Source organism: Culex quinquefasciatus, chromosome 2 (genome assembly GCF_015732765.1).
Source record: "Culex quinquefasciatus strain JHB chromosome 2, VPISU_Cqui_1.0_pri_paternal, whole genome shotgun sequence".
In the NCBI taxonomy this organism is placed as follows: Eukaryota; Metazoa; Arthropoda; class Insecta; order Diptera; family Culicidae; genus Culex; species Culex quinquefasciatus.
In genome coordinates this window covers 35,225,658-35,247,439 of record NC_051862.1, presented here as the reverse complement: position 1 = coordinate 35,247,439, position 21,782 = coordinate 35,225,658, and the positions used below count along the sequence as shown (strand labels likewise).

The 21,782-nt window shown below is 36.7% G+C and overlaps 1 protein-coding gene across 5 annotated transcripts in view; it reads left to right on the top strand.

Annotated features, from left to right (window-relative positions):
- LOC6034233 (ecdysone receptor) overlaps positions 1–21,782 on the top strand; it is a 443,529-nt gene that overhangs the window by 317,467 nt on the left and 104,280 nt on the right. The window contains exon 1 of one of the 5 annotated variants that reach the window (XM_038253385.1): positions 13,849–14,746. The exons of 3 other annotated variants lie outside the window; for them this stretch is intronic. The gene's annotated coding sequence lies outside the window, so the exon portion shown is untranslated. Of the gene's footprint in view, positions 1–13,848; positions 14,747–21,782 lie in introns of those variants that run through there. One more of the 5 variants, XM_038253386.1, reaches the window with a different exon arrangement.

The window sequence follows — 21,782 nt, the reverse complement described above, 5'->3', positions numbered from 1 at the left end:
ATCTTTTCATAAATTTTAACACTTCAATATTTTCATAATGAGGCAAATATTTTTAAAATATCAATAAATTCATTAAAATATTGTTTTTTTTAATGTTGCTAAATTTTTGAAGTGGGGTCCCAAATAAAAATGGAGATTAAAAACAATAAACTTCATTCAATTTCAATTAAATAGTTTATGACTGATAGTACAAGTTTGTACAATTGATCAACACAATTTTTTTCTTCTATCATATTTTTTCCATCTTGTTTTTTTTAGGAAATTTTAAAATAAAATTTACGATGAACTAAAGTCACTTTTTTATGATGAATACAGAATTTTCATCATTGAGAAGCTTTGATGTGAAATGAAATTTTCCAAAATACTAAAAAATATTTTTTTGCAATTCCGTCGTGAAACTACTTACCTTTCCTGTCATTCTTGAACGACGAAATAGCCTACTTTTCTGTACCAAAAATAACAGAATCGAATAGCAACACTTTTCAAAATAAATGCTGAAAAGTTCTACTTTTCAGCACTGAAATGGGTGCTGAAAAGTTGAACTTTTCAGCACTTGTTTCGAAAAGTAACACTTTTCAACATTTTATTGATTTGAACGATTTATTGACAAAATACATGAAAATTCGACATAAAATTTCACTCAATGGGTGTTTTTCGAAATTGCAAAAAATGTTGTATGGAACTCGTTGCAAAACTTGATTTTTTCAGCACTCTTCGTATTTATCCAACTCGGTGAACCTCGTTGGATAAATGTACGACTCGTGCTGAAAAAATCCTCTTTTTGCCACTTGTTGCATAAACTACTATTTTGAAGCGCCCCTTTTCCAAACTCTAAACGCCCCTAGCCCCTAGCCCCAGATTATCTCTAATACCCCCAAAACCTTGACCACCTCTAGCCTTGGCAGCAAATCCCAAATCATCACCGTCGTCATCATCATTAACCTCGTGTGTGCAGTTTCGGATCGCCTGTATTGGTGGGCCCCTCTCTTGATGAAAACTTTGAATATTCGCATGCGGCCCGGCGATGTCGTCGTCGTCGTGTGATTTGAAATTTGAAGTCGTTGCACTTTCGTGTGTTTGATTTGTTGCTGTGTTTTTTTTTATTCGTTGGTGCTGCTCCGAGAGCGGTTTGTTATACTTTTCGATGTTTGCTTGTTGGTCTAAAATGAAATACAATCTGTTGACTTTGTTTTCGCGAGAGTTTGTTAGAATTGGCCTCCTGGCTGTGCACCAAGTGCAGTGGACTTGGGTCGGTTGAGATTCGTGGGAAATTGAATCGATTTTGATTGCTTGAACTGACAGAGTTTGACAGAATTGACAGAATTAACAAAACAGTACTTACCTCCTATTGGAAAGTTCTTGCATCCGCTTCTCAGTACTTCATGCTTGAAGTCCGTAATAGAGGCCTTGTCTTCTTTTCCACAGAAACCAGCAACCGCGTAGCCTAATTTTAGGGGTGTATCGAATTTCCACGTTGCTATCTCCCCTACGCCAGATTGATCGATGATAATAGAATAATTATGCAAATTTGCAACGCCTAGAGTGCACACAAGTGCATAGGGCAAAAACCCTCTCCCCCCTAAGAATTGCACCGGAAGTTGAAATTCTACAAAAAGCCTGACATTCCGGCACCCAACGGGCCTCCATTCAATTTTTTTAACTCCTCAAAATTCCTGCCAATCAAACTCACCAACACAAGTGCAAGCTGCATATTTAGACGCGACGCCAACTTGCATTCTTCATCCCCCTCTACCTTACCTCCAACAAACAACCACATTGGATTCAAATTTCGTTTCGGTTGCATGTCTCTGTTATCAAAAAAGTGACGCGACGACCACATTGTCTGCAATTATCAGCACTGCCTACTAAACGAAAAACGAAGTTCGGCAAACATGCACGATATTTTCGGGCAAGGACAGCTGCAAAAAAAGTTCCTCGAGCGGGACTCGAACTCGCGTTAGCGTTAGGGTTAGGGATGCGCGTTAGCAACCTGCTCTAAAACGTTCTGGTTTGACGTTTCATCGAAAAACGAGTCCACGAAATACCTGCCTGCTCACTGTCAGCACTTTCAGTGCCCCAGGTTGAAATTCGAACTCAAATTAGCTGGTATCACTCACAACAAAAAAGAAGTGTACAACAAACCAGTGCAACAAGCAAACAAAACTGCACTCATCGACAATACGCGGAGGAGCCGCGTCATTTCAATAGTAAACAAACATGCAAAGCTGGATTTTTTTGCAACTCCATACGACTCGTCGAGCATGCACCGTATCGCCAAGTGGAAGAAATTAAAATGAAAACTTTTCAACAAATAGCAACATGCAACACAATGAGCGCAGAAAATCGAGAAAGAAAACAACAATAACAACAACAACCACGGCTCAATGTAGCATGACATCCACACAAACACACTCGCTAAACGGTGACGGGACTAAAAGGCCTAGCTGCGATGTGGAGTATCATAAAATGTAGCTATAAAAGTTGCACTCCACATTGTTGAACGAAACTATCATCGATCGCTGTGGGAGCTGGCAGTGGAATTTGCTGGAAAACAATAACAAGCGACGACGACGATGACAGGCCGGATTGACACATTTTATTGTTTTGGGCAAGAAACTTGACTAGAGAGGGAGTGTCACTGTCATGATCGTCGCGATGTTTGAGATGAAGGCTAATCAATTCCGATGTCTAGACTACAAATTGAGCGGTTGTTAGTGTTAAATTGATGTTTTGTTTACATTGAAACAGCAATGAAACAAAGCAGCCAAAGATTGACAGTTGACAGATGTTAGTTAGGAAAGAAAAGCAAATACTTACCAGTTGTAACACGATCCGGAACCACTTACCTTGTTGTCAAATAAAATTCGATTACCGATTTCATTAGCTCGAACTTGATGGCCGTGATTGGGAACCGCAACGCGGTTGAGTGCAATGACCTCCAACTAATTTGACTCCTACCTGCCAAACTTCATTCAACGTGAAACATTTCCATTGAAACTTTTCTAAAAATATCCACCTCGTGCAATTCTAACAAGTCGCCTTCTGTTCCTCATATTTCTTTGAGCAACAATTCTTACTCTTTTTCGCCGTCGTCGTCGTCGCCTACTTTATTTCTTCTAACGCTGCACTTTTGCGGAAACCGCTTCCCCACACACACACAACCACATGTGCAATCTTGCTTCCTCCGTTGCATGTGGTGCATTCGCCGTCCTCTTCTTCTCTATTTCGCTCCAGTTCTTCTTGATCTTTGCATTTCGCTCGCTCTCGCTCGCATTTTCGTTCGTTCGTCCGCAGCTTAGAGGATCTGTGTGTCTGTGTGTCTCTCTAGTTTCAACTTGTTATCATCGCCTGATCGTCTTGGGGAGGCAAGCGAAAGCGGCGGTGTTGCACATGTTGCAGTCGATGTTACTTTTTGTGTCTTTCTTTTTTTTGCCAGTGAGCAATTTAACAATTTCATTTTCCTGTCCCAGCAAAGTGGTGTGCTTCGGAGAAACGTAGTTCAAAGTTTAGAACTTGTTCTGCTAACGCTCGCAAAGCGTTTGTTGTTGATGATCACATATTCACATATTCTTCTTCTTGCGCAAATGTATCATATATGAACGTCCGACTTATGTGTCTCCTGAACTAATCAACCCATTCTGATGGGAATCAGAAGTTGTGCCATCTGTGCTCAACCACCTTCACTCTCAACCGGCGATGATGCTGGCCCTAACCTCACAACTATTGCGTCCCGAGCATGGGTAAATAACAAGGGAAATGCGTAATAATACCTTTCTCTGGTATCAATACCAAATTTTGGTATTCCTGGACCCTTTAAAATTTGTCTTAAGGATTATGCAAGAGCAAAATGTGGTATCATACCAATTTAAGGTATTGTTTTGATATTGCAAAATTGCAGAATTTGTCAATGATCGAACACCACATTTTGGTATTCTTTTGGTATTACAGTATTTTATCAAATTCCTCTGAAACTATGGGAAAAGTTTGACCAATTTTGACAAAATAATTAATTTTGCGCCAAAATCATGTCTCAAAGCGAATGCTTTCATTCAAAACCGGAAATTTCAAACTTTATTTTAAACATTGTTAATATACCCCCTACAGAAATGACTTGAAATTGTGGAAAATTTTCTAAGTCAGGATGGCACATTTTGGTATTATATGAATATTGAAAGGTTTCATCAATTTTCTCTGAAACTATGGGAAATTTGTTAAAAAAAATTTACGAGTTAATTAATTTTGCGCTAAAATGACTTGAAACCCAAAAATGTTAAAGATGATTTTAAAAATTACTGTGATATACCCACTAATATTTTTTTCAAAAACGTTGAAATATCTCTAAGTCGGGATAACCAAATACTTTGAAAAACGAGTCAATCGACAGATTAATGAATTTTGGTGAATTTCAATTCAGTTTCATTTTAATAATACTTATTTTTCAATCTTGTTATTTTTCAGAAGCTTCAAGAACTTCAAGCACAGGCCGTTCATCAATGACAAATGCATTCGGTGTGGTGAAGAATATCACTAATAACAACATGGAATCATCAGGTGAGTAGATTTGGCTGTTGCATATGAATAATTTCCGTTTTTTCACTAACTGCAACTGCTGCACTAAAAATGGTATGACAATACCAAATTTTGGTATTACTTGTTCAAATACCGGCGACCATAATGTGCTCTTTGTTGCCCAGTAATAGATGGTAAAATACCATGAAATCATACCAAAATCATGTATGTGAAAGACCACAGAAATACCAAAATATGATTTTCCAAGGGCGCGGAAATACCTAAAAATAAAACCATGGCAATACCAAGTTTTGGTATTCAAGCAATGTTCAAAAATCCAGAAGACCTCAACTTGGTATTGAAATGGTTTTATTTTGAGGTATTATTTTAGCCTTGGAATAACATGGTTTGGTATTGTTGTGCCCTTACACATACAAGATTTTGGTATGATTTCATGGTATTTTACCATCTATTACTGGGCAACCAAGGGCACATTTTGGTCGCTGTTATTTGCCCAAGTAATACCAAAATTTGGTATTCCCGTGTTATTTACCCCTGCTCGGGGTGTTCTCCTCCTAACCTTCTCTTTTACGCACACACGCAAGCATCAGCGTGATGCTTGGGGAATCTGCCAGAATCTTCTTCAATTTGACAGGGTGATGACTGCCAGAATAAAGACAAACTCTCAATCACTGTAAGGCCGTTGCAAATATTTTTCAAAGTTCATGTCGCCCCCCCTCTCCCCCCTTCAAAATTGGTTCGAAAAATCAGGGGGCTAAAAAAATTATTTTTTTTCAAAAATCTTTAAAATTTTAATGAAAATAGAAGTCTGCATTTATAATCATATTTAGCATGTTTGGGCTGGATTAAAAGCATTATGAATTTTTATGAAATTCCAATGTACAGCACCACAAAAACTTTTTTTTTGCAAAAAAATAAAATCGTCAATACTTAGGTATTTTGGAAATAAATAATTGACATTTGCTCAGAATTTGATTCTGAGTCGATATGTATACGTGAAGGTATATCTAGAAGGCATATTTAAGAAGTTCAATTTTCAAGTGATTTTATAGCCTTGCCTCAGTGAGGTGAGGAAGGCAAAAATCAATTGTATAATCATTCAGTTCAAGAAAAGAGACTCGAAATATTCAATACAATATTTATTTTAAATTTTAGATTCGTTTATAAAAAATCCAACTCGTTAATGAAAAGCTCAGATGAAAGATGGAAAAACCTAATCTGTATGTAACTTCATTTAATAATATGTAATATATTTAATAACTCATCTTCTAGCCAAGCCATATTTTGCAAAATCGACCATTTTAACTTCAAATACTAAAAGACATTTTCGCACATCTTCAGAAATTTGAATACTTAATTTGTATCACTAAAACAGTTGCCTTGAAGAAGATGTGGTTTCAGGAATGATTAGTTATTATTTAGCAAAGTTTTCAAATTTGTAAATTTGAATTAAAGTATTTAAAATATTAAAAATGAGTCGAAAAAATAACAAAGCAGAAATATAAAAACAAGTGTGTAAGGTTAAGAATTTGATTATGAATATTCCTTCTCTTTTGTGTAATTTTACATAGAAGAACATACATGCTGTTCAAGTTTCATCAGTTTCTTTTGCATTTCACTTTTTACACATTATTTTAGGTAAAATTTGGTAAACTTACACAAAAAATAAGGAATATTCTGCCGTAAAATTTCAACCTTCCAAAATAAAACTTATTTTACTGCATTAATAATTTCTGACTGCAACTATTTTGGGTCACCCCCACAATGTCTCTGAAAAATATCTATTTTGAAGTTGGGAAATGTGGTCGAAGGTAAAAGTTAAGATTCAAACAGCAATGAAAAGAAGTCTTCATTGTTTCGTTAGAGTAGTTCATGCGCTTTTCGCATTATTTCTCAATTTTTAGTTTTTTTGTTTTGTTGTGAAAGCTATGTCCATTGATTCCGTACATCCTATATTTTTATATGTTGACAACTTAGATGGTTATGATTTGGACGCTTAGAAATAACCGTTACTTAGCAAACTTTTTATTTTATTTTAGTCATTCAAACATGCCAACAGATAAAAAATGAATATGAGTGATTTCTTAAATTTCCATAAATAGCACTTCTTCCGAGTTACAGCAATTTAAAGGTTTTTTTTTCGATAAAAAAGTATTTTTTGCTATCTCTGTTTATTTCATTAAAATTATTTCAAAAATTTTATGACCTGGTCCAAAATATGAAATGAAGAAATTATCTATTTTAGGAGTTCTCAAAAAATAAGCTTGATTTTAACATTTTGAAATAATTTTCAACATTCAATATAAATCAACATCGAAAATCAGACAAATAGTTTCCGAGATATCGTCAACTGAAAATTACAGGCTGCCTAGGTGACACTTAAATCATTTCATTTTCATTGGTTTGACTTTATTGTGAGGCTGTATCTCAGAAACGAATTGCCCGATTTTCAAAGTTCCAGAAAAAAATTATAGGAAATTATCTCAGCTCTTCAAAATTATTTTTTCAGAGGAATTATTTTTTTAAACCAAAAAAACGAAAATGTATATATGAAAGTAACTAAATTCAACTAACTTAAAAACGGTACATTTTATCAAAAAAATCAAAGTACTTTTTGATTGCAAATTCGATTTTGCTTCAAAAAAATATTTTTGGTTGATTTTTTGTCCAGGTTTCTATATTTTCAACTTTTATTCATAAAAAGTATGAAACATGTTTTTTGTGTACCTTTTTGTTCCTGAAAAGTCCTAATCATAACCTACACCTACACCTACACCTACACCTACACCAAATCAGAGAACTTTTTTGACTTTGCTCAAAATTGTATGGAGACTTGTATGGAAAATAAATATTCAAAATTACTTCTTTTAACATGGGGAATGCATAGACAAAGTTTCAAAAATCGTTAAAAATTTACAATATAACTCTACTGTAATAAAAAAAACAAATATTTTTAAATAAATTAAATTTATTTCATTCAAAAAAATACCTGAAGAAAAGCACCCTTGAAAAGAATATATTGCTGAGAATATTAAAAAAAAACCTTTTCGGGCATTATTGATCCGGTAAATTGATATTGATATAATATACAACCTGATTTGAATCTGAAAAAATAGCTTCTCTCAGTTTTTCGATCTTTTCATATATGTTGAGCTTTAATTTTTGATCGAGCATGATGTAGATTTTCTTAAAATTTTAATCTTATTTAGAGAGTCAGACTCTATTTAATTCTCAATTCTGGTTTTTTTTTTCAAAAACAAGGTTCAATAAACCAAATTTTCAGTGTTTGCTTTTTGGGTGTTTTTTAATACCCCTGATTCAAGGCGGTTTCAAAAACACCCAAAAAGCAAAAACTGGAAATTTGGTTTATTAAATCTTTTGAAAAAAACTTCAGAATTATTCTATATGAAAAAGCAGAAAATTTCATCAAACATTTAAAATCGAACTAAAAGCTACCAAAATATTGAAAAATAAGTGCCAATAAGATGACACTGAGAAAAAATCATTTGGTGGCTATTTTGGTCATTATGATGAATATTTTAGTATTGAGTAAAATTTGTTTTATGAATACCTTAGTATTGAGTAATTTTTTTTTGAGAAGAAAAATGTTTTTGTGTTGCTGTACATTAGAATTTTGTTTAAAAAAAACAGAATATTTTCTAAGGAGCCCAAACATGATCATCAATGCAGAAAAATGCATTTTAGATTTTATTTGCAGCTATTTTCTTTAAAATTTTGAAGTTTGTTTTTAATCATTTTTCCCCTCTGATTTTCAGATTAATTTTGAAGAGAGGGTGACATAATTTTTGAAAAACTTTTTGCAGCGGAATTAATTTTCTAATCTTAAAATTCATCCTCAAGTCTCCACCATGCCCGTAATAGATAGTCTACTGTTGCAACCTCTCTCCACCGCCACTTCTCGGTGCAGCATCACCCTCAACAAGCTTCAGTGGCAGTGGCACACATTCAAGCGGAACAGACTCGCTGATTATTTATAGAAGGTGGCGTCCGCCGCCGCCGTCGTCGGCGCGCGTAACTTTTACTATTTATATCAAAATGTACTAAAACATCCCACTAAGGCAGCAGCACCCATCAAAAGATGATAAATCATTCCATCCAAATGCTGAAAAAAAAGTCGAACCACCCCAAGCTCCGTGCAGCTCACGCAACAAGGAGCTTCTTCTTCCATTCTCTTTTACACAATTTTGTAAAAATAATTTAAGAAGAAACCCCCAGAATCAACAAATACACACTATCCTTTCTATTTGTGTATTACATCACAACAGCCAGAGGAGCGAAGGAGTGAGAGAGAGCGCTCGCGACTAAGTCGCGAAAGAACAAACTCGAACCTACACCCAGAAGAGAAAGACTCGAAAACTTCTAACATTTATAAAAATGCACTTTTTTACGCGCTGCCTCAGACGCCGACTGTGATATATATTTCTATGTGCACGTAAATAAAGTTCACCAACACAAACGCAGCGCAGTTTGAAAGTTTGAGAAAAATGCGCCGCGAGCGCACTTTGTACGGATGTGTGAGTGACTTTGTGTATATTCACGCGATTGTTGCTGAACTGCAACTTTTTTTTTCTCTCTCCCCTTCGCCGTGAAATGTATCAAAAGTGCTTATTAGGGTTGTGTGTGTGTGCCGTTTTGAGCGTGTGTTGGTACCGGTTTTCCTGAAACCTGGGGCAGGTTCAGTACCTTGATATTGAAATTGAAAACGACTCACCGACTATGTCGCGACTGAGAGAGAGAGAGTGAGTGAAAAAGTTATGAATGTGGAACGAACATGAGAGCGAACCAAGTGAGAGAGAATAGGTTATGTACTAGAGAGTAAGGAAAGGGAACGGAAAAGGGAAGAGAGATATGAGGTGAGGTGCGTACTGTAGGATTGTGCATTGCACACCCAATGGTGGATGGGTGTGAGAATTGTACCAATAGTACAAAGCACTGACGATGATGATGGTAGAGGTAGAGTTAGAGCGGCGCATGGGAATGAGTACTGTGTCAATGGGGAGATGAGTGTGTGTGGGAAACGAGGAGAGAGCGCAGGGATCAAGTGAATGTGTGGTGGATTGTTGGAGGTTGGAAGGAAACGGCAAATTCAAAGTAGACATTTTAAATAAAATATATATCATGTTGAAAAGGTCCAATAAACCAAATTTTCAGTGCTTTTTATGTGTTTTTTAATACCCCTGACTCAAGGCGGTTCCTAAAACACCCAAAAATCAAAAAATGGAAATTTGGTTTATTGGACCTTTTCAAAAAAAAACTTCAGATTTGTTTATTGCACGCAGAAAAATAAGGCATATTTGAATCAACAAAATCGTTTTGTTGATTTGAAAATCATGATTTTTGTTGGATCAACGCTAAACGTCAAAGCAGCTTTTTCAAAACAACAAAAGACTTTTGTAGAATTGAGAAAATCAAGGTTTGTTTCAACGCAATTTTTTGTTGATTATATTCAACAAAAAATTTGTTGATTCAAACCTCGTACAGGCTGATTCTACAGAACATTATTCTGCGTGTGCAAATAATCACATACTAACCTTAATTTCTTTTTCTTCCAGGTAAGTCTTGATGACTGATGACTATATGTTAAAAACTACTTATAATGCGTAAGTATAAACAAACGCTGGTTTTTTATCTACATTATTATGCGTTTCGCAATTTTATTTAACGTTAGAACGTTAGAAAATGGTGGGTTGTTTGGGTGAGACATAGAAAACGTAAATTTTCGTGTATTTAAACCTTTGCATGGCAATATCTCAGCAACTAAGGGTCGTATCAAACAAAGTTTTTTTTTTTCAAAAATGGGCAAACACATTCACTAATTTAAAAAAAAATTAAAAACTGCTAATATTTTCAAAAAAGTTACCTGAAAATGGCTTTAACTTGAAAACGGTGAATTTTATCTTAATTTTTTTCACTAAAGTACTTTTTGATTACAATTTTAATTTTATATCGATAAATTAAAATGAAATATTTTTGGGATTAATATTTACATTTTTTAAAATCAGTATTGATTCTAAAATGTATAACTCGGTCAAAGATTTTTCGCCCATTTTGTAAATTTCTAAAAAGTTGGCATTTAATGTCCCCTAAAACATATCAAAAAAATTTAAAAAAATAAAATTTTGTTTTTTTTTTGCAAATCAAGTTTTAGTGACAAAAAGTTCAATAAAAAATCATCAATTTTTTTAACCGTGTAACATTTTTTCATTGTTGTCCTTATCCAAACCTACAACTTTGCCGAAGACACCAAATCGATCAAAAAATTCCTTCAAAAGATACAGATTTTTGAATTTTCATACATCATTTTTGTATGGAAAAACGAAAAAAAACGAAACTATTGGCACTACGCCCCCCGGGGCATGGCCTTCCTCTAACGTGGGATTTCTGCTCCAGCGCCTCTGACGAGACAGGAGAAACCGGGACCGACGTTTTACTTCACCATCCGATTTGTATGGACAGCTGCCAAATTTGTATGGACAAACTAATGATGCAAACTGGCTGCTTCGGTATTACCGAAAGTACCAAAAAAGTTTCAGCCGGATTACAAAATACAAAAAAAAATTCAAAAAAAAGAACGCTTTCGTAGAGAATTTGAGTTCTGGGACTCCACTTTAGTCAAATTTGAATAATGTATTTTCAACATTTCATCATCGCCGTTTTGGCCGCCATCTTGGATTTAAAAATTCTAAATCACTTTAGAGTAGTTTAAGGGTCTAAACTCAACAATCAAAAGTAAGACAACAAAAAAAGTTTTGATTACCCGAAGTGAAATTTTGCCAAGGCCTTCGGAAAACCCGTGCTCAAACTCAATCCAATTCAACGAATCATCTCTGCGGTAAACTTTACGCAGTAGGCCTGGCCGGTTTAACATTTTGTGATGTTTCAATGCATTCTAATGCAATGGTGCTCTACAAATGTTAATAAATGACAAGAAGAGGCTAGGCGTCATCTAGCCTAAAGCACTCTCCATCACTTCGAAAGATTGTCAGGGCTAGGGTTTGATTAGATTAGATTAGATTGGGATAGTTTTTCAACTTTTTATCCATCAACGGTTGATGGTTGGATTTTTTTTTGTTTTGCATACATTTAACGTGCCTTTTTGAATTCAACGTGATTACTTGAATACTTTGGAAAATTGCCGAAGTCATTTAAATGCCTTTTTGATCAAAATTTAATAACTAGAAATCCTCGTCTTTGTTGAAAATTTAATTTGGACAGCAAAATGTTAAGCATTTTTGGAAAACTGGTATAAAATGTTTAGAAAATTATTAATAAACTGAAGTTAAACTTTTATCTGCATTTGTTTTACTGAAAATTGACAAAAAATTTTTACCTTTCACAAATTGTGTGTAATTAAACGTGATGTTTGTATATTTTTAAATTTCATTCAGCCGTTGCAAATATTTTAATATTCAAGTTTTAAAATCCAAGATGGCGGCCAATATGCGCCAAAATAACTATAAAGAGGTCGCAGAACTTGAATTTTATGTTTAAAACCAGATTTTTTTTTTCGTGATTCGATTATTCGAAATCCCATACAAATCTTTGAAAAATCGAACTTCGGATAATCGAGTCATATTCCTTCGTGGTGCTCAAATTCATAAAGTCAGTCACTCGCGAGCACAAATCGAGTGTGACGCAAAACTGCTCTGCTGTTTTGTTTGTCACTTCCACACCATTCGCTAATGGACACTCTCTATTTGCTTTCCCTCTCTCTCCAATCGGATAGTACAGTGAATGGTTCAGAGAGATCGATTGCGTTATGTCGCTCAAAGCTGCCTTGGAATCTGGAGCAACATTTGAAAGGGACGGCACGACATTGCTCTTACGGCCTTTCGTCCCATTTAAACGCGTGTAATGAAAGGCCGTAAGAGCAATGTCGTACCGCCCCTTTCAAATGTTGCTCCAGAAATAGTTTGCGATCGACTTTGTTTTGATCATATATTAAACTGCTTAAAACCATGTTATTAAAAAAATACAACTTTGTTGATAACACAACATCGAAGACAGGTCGTCGCCATCGTGCTAACTTGTCGTACGTGCATTTTGGGCCAATTTGAGTTAAGAACGCCATTTTGTGCAGCTCACAATGCCTCACCTTTTGACCTTCACAGATCCCCAAAATTCGATTTCAATCCTGAGATATTCAACAAAAACCGAAAAAACTCCGTGCATTTTTGTCACTTTACATATGAAAGTAGTTTCAATCTTGTCGTGCTATCTTGTCACTCCATGAAAATTGATGTAAGTGCGACAAAAGCCAAAGGATTCCAGGCCAGGAAAGTCAGGATGCGTTTGTCGCACGTACAAGCTAGACTACCGTAAACATTTGTAATTATAACTCGGGACTCCAGCAACCAACTTCAACCAAACTTTGGGACAATGCACAGAATGGTGAGCCAAACAAAACGTGTTTGTTATTGTTTACATTGCGTGCTCTCGTTTTTGAATATTCAAGGTCAAACATTAAAACGCGTTTTTCTCGGAACGTCAAAATGGCGGGTGCGACAAGATAGCACGACGACGTCGAGGTAGTAGTGCAGGCCAAAATAGCGCCGCGCTTGTATTTTGTTTGATTCTCTCCTCTCTGAACATATTCGTTTGTAACCTGGTTCGACGGACGTAGTAGGCAAAGAAACAAGACGCTGGCAGCTAGCGAGTCATGTTCGCTCGCGAATGGTTCTCTAGTTGCGCGCTTCACCCGCCAAAGATTCATTCGGCGATGAGTGAGTGATTTCTGGTTTTCGAACCGACAATCAGTACCTTTGGTTCTGACAACATAAATTTGCTTCTATTTGTGAAACATCAAGCATTTTTAAGTTCATGTCGGCCCAAAATAAATTACCTGATTTGTCACTCACAAACTTTTTCGCAACAATGAGTGGTTTCATTGTTTTCGATTCGTTTTTTCGCCAAAAAATCTACCTTCTCCCTCACCGTTTCCCGACTTCCCAATTCCCTCACACTACATCAAAACAGCAGACGACGACGACGAACACACATCGCGCGTCCGACCGGATCAGCCCGTCGTTGTCGTCGATGATTTCTTGTGGTGCACGTTCCTCTCACCGCGCTCCCCTCGTACTCTCGCGTTGTTTAGGTGGAATCAAAAACATTTATTCGCTCTCTCTTCTTCTACACATAGTGTGCTAGTTGTTGTTGTTGTTGCTGTTTGCATTGCATAGAGGAAAGCGAAATGATTGCTTCGTGTTTGTCTGCGGCCTCCTCTCTCGATTCTCGCTCTCTCGCTGTTCACGAACACAAGTTCACGCGGGTCTCCGGCCGTCCGGTCCCGTCAGCAGCTTCTAGTATATGTTTGTCCGTCGTGCGGTAGAGTTGTCGAGTCAAACACACGGAGCCCGTGACACACAACAGCAGTGAATCGAAATCAAAAACACACACCTGAACACACACACACGCACGCAGTCGTGTCACCGCGATTACACCCGCGTCCAACCCCCCCGTTGACCTCGGCGCGGTCTACGCCGTGTTTATTGTGCGTGAATTTCGGAGTGCGACAACGCGCACGTGAGAATCAAGTGGTGACGGGTTGACATCAAGTGTGCGCGCGCCCGGTGTTGTTGCGGAAGGTCAACCCGAACTTGACCAACTGTAGCCGCGCGAGAGCCAAGGATTTACAAGGATTACTGAAGATTCGAGAGCGCTGGAAGAATAGTGTGAGGGAACAACGGCAACGTTACAGAAGCTGTGGGAGTGTGGGAGTCTGTGTGTGCAGCGCTGTGTGGTGCATCCTAGAGACGAAGGTCTAGGATACGTTACGCTGCAACCAATACACAGAGTTTGGGTGAGGAATTGTACAACGCCGAGCTGAAGCGGATAGAAGAAGGAAGAGCTGAGAGTGTGTGCAACGTGCACAAGGAAGAGTGCATTAGAGGAGTCGTCTCTAGTGGGAGAATATTTACTGGCCTATGCGCCTCTACACGGTGTAGTTGGTGTTGTTGTTGTTGTGGGGGTGCATGTGGTACAATGACCTGCATTTATTGAGAATTCTGTTGGGTAGAGTGCGAAGCAAACACCGGCCCCTGACGGTCGTGTTCTACATGTTCAAGTTCAAGCCTACCAAGAGAGCGAGGGAGTAGTTTAGAGTTTATTGAAGATTCTATCAAGTGCAATCGAGAGTGTTATGCCGTATCCTGTGTAACAGTTACAACCACACGAGGATACCACAGAGTACTGCGTAAGTGTGACCGAACATCTAGAAGCCCTGGAAGTTCTTCAGCTGAACCCGTTGGATGCGCGCTGAACACCACAACGTCAAGAGTCCGTGTTGCAGCGGAATGTGCAGCCGACACTGTTGTGCAACCGCGAGCTGTCATTGATAAGAGGGACTGTCGTAAGTGTGCGGTTTTGCGCGCGATGCAGTCTGCAGACGTGGTGTTCCGAGATTAGCTCGTTGTCGTTAGGCGAACCGCCGAGAACGGATCTCGCTAATTGTCTAATCACCTCGCGGGACACTTGTCACATTAGTGCGATAGTGTCGTGTTCGATCGTGTCCGCCCAAGGTATCGCTCTAGTTCGATCTTCCACGTCCTAAGATGCTCGAGAATTAATGATCAAAACAAAACTTCGCGACAACCACAGAGCTCTCTATGTTCTTCTAACCTAGACGCAACCGGTTTCTGCTTGTCTTCTTCCTGCTTCTAAGTTTAGAACCTGAATTCTAGAAGACAAAAAATCCCAGAAACCTCAACACCAACTCGCACGCACCGCCGGTCACGTGTATTGGTGAAGGTCTCTTTGTTGTGCGTAGTCTTCGCTTCTTCGTTCTCCTCGCTTCGTTTATCGCTCACCTGAAAGTGAACAGCGCTCTAAACCTCCTAACCCCGTCTTCGTCGTCTTCGTCTTCTTCCAGCACGCCGTACAAATAAAAACAAAATCTTCACGATCTCAATCATAATTACCTTCGTCGTTTCTCCCCCTCCTCAAGTTCTACTCGACTTCCTTCTTTCCAACTGGAAATTGTGATTATCGCCGGGCTCTCGGAGATCTCACCAGATGTTCCAGCGTATTGCGCAACGCGCGCTGGCAACCCTGCCCGCGAAGAATTTCAAAAATGCCTTCATGAGTCAGCTCGGCGATCACCTTTGTGACGAAGCCCTGATCAGCCACCAATACAACCGCGAACAAGTCGAAGAATCACGCTCGTCAATGACAGACTGCTGTCACAGCGCTTAGACCGCCTGATCTTGAACGAGTTTCTTGGGACATTTAGGTTCGTAAAAATAAGCGCGCGCTTGTCAGAGTCGATCAACGCGGTTTGACTCTGCGGTTTCGGCGAAATCATCAAAGAGCTCAAATCCCACGAGCACGCACTTGTTGAAGAGGAGGGACCTCCTGCCCGAAAATAGCACAACGCCGCCGCGCGAAACTATCGAAACTTACGTGTGTTTGCACACACACACGAGGGGAGGTTGGGTAGTTTACGACTAATGTCTATGTTTTATTGTCACTTCAATGTCAATGGTTCGCCGGCAGGTTGCGAAAAAAATAACCTTTTCACAGTTCTGCGAAGCTTGATCGGTGGTGAGTCGCCTGCTCATCAAGGCAACACTAAATCTGTAAGCTGCTTCAACTCTGACTCCGGTTTCTGAAGATTAAGCGACTCTGACTACGAACTCCACCAGCTTATCAAACCTCCACAGACTTCAATTCGGACTCCAACAGCAATTCTCTTATAATGTTGTTGAATGTGGTTGATGCCGATTTCAGGTCTTCACCTAATCTAATTTAAACTCAAACTTCTATTCAAAGTTGTTGAAAAAAGTCGACTCCGACACCAACTCTGGCTTTTCTAAATCTGACGACTTAAACTCTGACTCCGGGTCTTGAAACAAGTTCCGACTTCACTGACTCCAACTCCACAGCTTTGCTTCACCAGCTCTGACTCCAACAACAACTGCTCAAACTCTGACACCGGCTTCTCAAAATCTGTCTACTCCAACTCCAATCCTAAATCCTAAATAGCGATTCCGGCTCCTTGGAATTTGTCAGCTCCAAATCCGGATCTTCGCCACAACTAACATCATCTCAAACTCCCATTCAAAGGTGTTGAAAATTTGTCGAAAAACAAACCACTCCGGCTCATAAATCTGGTTTTTAAAATGGTATCTGGAGATTTCAACTCCAACTCCGGGTCCTCAAAAAGTGCCGACTTGACGAATTCCAACTCCACAGTCTTGTCTCCATCAGCCTTACCCCACCAGTTTTGACTCCAACAACAACTCCGATTAGTTGACTATGACTCCAGCTTCTGAAAATTTAGCGACTCCAACTCCGACACCAACATCTCAAAATCAATCTACTCCGAATCGAAATCCAACTTCTGAGGATTTCGCGATTCCGGTTTTTCGAATTTTTTCGGCTCTGAATCCGGGTCTTCACCAAATCTACCTCAAATTCCAACTCCCATTTAAAGTTGTTGAAAATCAGTCGACTCTAACGCCGACTCCGACTTTTTTTTTAATTTTTAATCTGACGGGCTCAATTCCGACTTCGGGTCCTAAAAAAGTGCTGACTTGAAAAAAAAGTGCTGAGTTGAATCTGGCTCCGACTTCTGAAGATTCAGAGACTCCAACTCCGACACCGGCTTCTCAAAATCTATCTACTCCGACTCTACCTCAGGGTGGTCACCAGGTTTTAATTTTCATTTAATGTGTTATTTAGTAATTGAAAAATGTGGAATCTTCCAACTTTCTCTTTGAGCAAAAAAAAAAATCATGTTTCAATCGACATCCCATTTTGGCAGCTATCCATTAGGGTGACAAAAAAAAATTGAAAATTTCGGAAAATCGCAAGAGATACCACCTGGATCGATTCTTTAGGTAAAAACAAGTAGGGTAGGGTAGTCATCAATGAGACACTTTTGGTTTTCAACTTTCAACGATTTTTCTATTTTTTTCATCAGCATGTCTTAATGACCTTTTAGTTGCATTATCTTTCTTTTAATGTGTTCTATCATTGACCAAAATATGAGATCGATCCGACATCAACAGCCAGAGTTATTCAACTGTCTCATTGTAGACGCACTTGGCAGGAACAATGAGACAGCTGGGGAACAATGAGACACTATACGAAAATCAACATTTTTCTAGCAAAACATCATGTTTTTGTATCGTTCCATTGCAGGTGACTTGCCTTGAACATTTTAGAGCAATTTTGCCAACATAAAACTTTTAATAACAAAAGTTACACTAAAAAGTATTTAATTTTTTTTAAATCCATATATTAATACCAAATAACTTTGTATTTTTGGTTAAATGAAGTTAAAACTCTATAAATATGCCAAAAATCACTTTAAATTCATGTTTTGAAAGATTTCCATCGATTTTGAAAAGTTTATTGAAGAAAAATCAAAGTGTCTCATTGTTACCCATGGGCCGAAAAGAGTGGGGAACAATGAGACAGTCCTGGATTCTGGGTGTATTCTAAATTTTGGCCAAATCTAATGAAAGGACATTGTAGCCCAACTTAATCCCTATGGAACGTCGAAAGACATTTGAAGAAATATTAGTTTTGGTGTAAATGGAAGCCTACACGGAGAAAAAACCGTTCTGAAATTCATGAACAAATGTGCATGTAATCGCGTACTTTCGCTGTTCATGAAATCGTGAACTTGTTCATGATATCATGGAGAAAAAAAACATGATATCGTGCACATTGTTCACGAAATCGCGAACTGAATCTTATGTCTGAAAAAGCTTTCCTGTTTCGTGCTGATTGTCAACAGAACATCGTTTCGTGACGCCATCTACTTTTGACCTGTTTTGGTCTAGGGAGCTTTCTAACATCTCATACACTAACACAAATTCAACGCAGTCTTTTGTTCGTGTTTGGATTGGAAAGAATTTTGACGTTTTCTAACATGTTTTTGAAGATCAATCCACATAAAGCCAAAACCAAACATTCTGATTTATGTTTAATATAATCAGACTCTTTAGAATAAGCTAATTTTGTAATATGAGGGTGTCTTTAATAATTTCACATTATTTCAAAATTGCCATGATTAAATTTGTTAGTACATGTACGGAACTTAGAAATTTCGAGATTTTTTTTAAAGTTCTATAAGCTATTGTCATTCATATGTTCATAAGTTCAAACAAATGAAAAGGGAATTATGTTAGCAGTAGGATAAAAACTAAAAATTTTAGAATTTTCAAATTTAAGATTTAAATTTTAGAATTTTCAAATTCTACAATTTTAAAATTTTAAAATTTTAGAATTTACGAATTTTAGAATTTTAGCATTTTAGAATTTTAGAATTTTAGAATTTTAGAATTTTAGAATTTTAGAATTTTAGAATTTTAGAATTTTAGAATTTTAGAATTTTAGAATTTTAGAATTTTAGAATTTTAGAATTTTAGAATTTTAGAATTTTAGAATTTTAGAATTTTAGAATTTTAGAATTTTAGAATTTTAGAATTTTAGAATTTTAGAATTTTAGAATTTTAGAATTTTAAATTTTAGAATTTTAGAATTTTAGAATTTTAGAATTTTAGAATTTTAGAATTTTAGAATTTTAGAATTTTAGAATTTTAGAATTTTAGAATTTTAGAATTTTAGAATTTTAGAATTTTAGAATTTTAGAATTTTAGAATTTTAGAATTTTAGAATTTTAGAATTTTAGAATTTTAGAATTTTAGAATTTTAGAATTTTAGAATTTTAGAATTTTAGAATTTTAGAATTTTAGAATTTTAGAATTTTAGAATTTTAGAATTTTAGAATTTTAGAATTTTAGAATTTTAGAATTTTAGAATTTTAGAATTTTAGAATTTTAGAATTTTAGAATTTTAGAATTTTAGAATTTTAAATTTTAGAATTTTAGAATTTTAGAATTTTAGAATTTTAGAATTTTAGAATTTTAGAATTTTAGAATTTTAGAATTTTAGAATTTTAGAATTTTAGAATTTTAGAATTTTAGAATTTTAGAATTTTAGAATTTTAGAATTTTAGAATTTTAGAATTTTAGAATTTTAGAATTTTAGAATTTTAGAATTTTAGAATTTTAGAATTTTAGAATTTTAGAATTTTAGAATTTTAGAATTTTAGAATTTTAGAATTTTAGAATTTTAGAATTTTAGAATTTTAGAATTTTAGAATTTTAGACAAACACACACACATCTCCCACTATATGACATTAGTCCGTGTAGAGTGTCAGTGTTTCCAACGCGCTACGAAAACAAAAGGTAAATTTTAGAAATATTCCATAAAACAAATCAAAAGTTTTAATTTTATTTATTTTTTATCGTTGCGGAATATCTGAACGGTATCCCGTTTTCGCGTCTCGTTTTCTCTGCACGTCCCCAAAAAAGCTCAGTCGTCCGTCATCGCCTGTCATCAAAACACGTTGAAACGTTTCTTGTCAAAGTGCCCGAGTGTCCAGCTGAAATGGACCGTTTTTAAACATTGGCCACTGTTCTGGTCCCGGTCTTTGTTCCGTTGGTCAAGATCTGCGTGTGTTTAGTATGTAAATGTCATTTTTTAGATTATTTTATGCTGATGAAGAATATTCTTTGCAGAACGAAAAACAGTTTTTAATCGATCGATTTTCGATGCGTCGTTCTCGCAGGAGCGTCTGAAACTCCCGGAGTTGCAGGCTGTGGTCTGCCTTCACAGATTCCAAAGGCGGACGTTGTTTTTGTTTTCCCCGGGGACACGGCGATGACCGGCCGAAACTGGAATTGGTCCGTTTTCAAGCTCAGTGGGACCGTGGTATCTGGGAGAATCTTCTTCGAGGGAATGTTATTGTAAAAGATTGTGCATTGTAATTACAGTAATATTACGAATAAAGTCAAATTTTGTGTTGTAGTTGTTTTAAATAAAATAAAAGATCTCATAAAAACAATATTCAGGAAGCATGAAGTTTGCATTACCCACCGCTAGATGTCAGGGCGAAAGCTTTCAGTGGCAGTGGTGTGAACGACAATCAGATGGCGCTGTTACCGTTTCAAAACGCTTAAAAGCTTTAAGCTTAAAAATTAGGGGATTAGAGAAGCTTAGCATCATGAACAAACGTTCATGATTTGCGTTTTGTTCATGGAAAGTGTTCATGGTACGTTTTCGTACCGTGGGATATCACGTTGTTCCTGATTTCGTGGTACATTGTTCACGATTTTCGGAACGGTTTTTTCTCCGTGTAGGAGCGAAAAAGTATTTTTTGTCCATGATTTACTTTTACACCCCAGAATCAAACATTTATGAATAACTTTGTAAGGGAGCGTCCATAACCAAAGCCATTATTATGACAGACGTGTATCCAGTAGACACACCTTTCCCCCAAATATGAGCCTGATTGGTTGAAACTACGACTTGTGAGAGCCATTTTATCATTGTTCCCCGTATCTTATCGATGACTACTCTACCCTAACTGTGCCAATTTTGAGCCAAATCGGTTAAGGCTAAGGGGTCGCTTTTCATCGTTGAAGTTTATATGGGGAAAATCGCAAAAATGTATGGGGAAAAACATCGCTTCAGGATTTTTGCAGCAGGTGGCGCCCAAAATTGTCCAAATGCGAGATTCTTGTAGGAAATTTAATTACCTACAACTTTCTAGAAGGGTGCAAGACGATGCGAGTTGATCCTGATGAGTTATTAGCAATGCGATGAAAAGAAATCGGCCTCTATACTTGAAAGTATACAAGGGGTATATAGGAAGCATATAAGAAAATATTTTTTTCTTGAAAAATCACCAAAAATCAGGATCAACTCGGATCGTTTTGCACTCTTCGACAAAGTTGTAGGGAATTAAATTTCCTACAAGAATCTAACACTTGGACAATTTTGGGCAAGACCTGCGCCACCTAGCAGAAAATTACTGAAACGATGTTTTTCCCCATATAAACTTCAACGATGAAAAGCGACCCCTTAGCCTTAACCGATTTGGCTCAAAATTGGCACAGATACTTATTTTTGCATTAGGAATCGAGTCAGAGGGTATCTCTGATGTCGATTTTTTTTATTGTCACCCTACTATCCATACAAAAATGCTATAAAAATAGTACAAATCGGTATTCCGATTTTTTCTGAACTATTTGCGTCTTCCGAAAAAATCTAGAAAAAAACCGAAATCCTAAAAAAGCCCTTTTTTAAATTTCACATTAAAACGGAACTACGCAAAATATTTTTTTTGTTGTTTTTTTTATTCCTGGAATTGCTATTTTTTAAGTTATAACACAAGATAGTCCACATTTGAATGATTTTTCAAAAAACTTGAAAA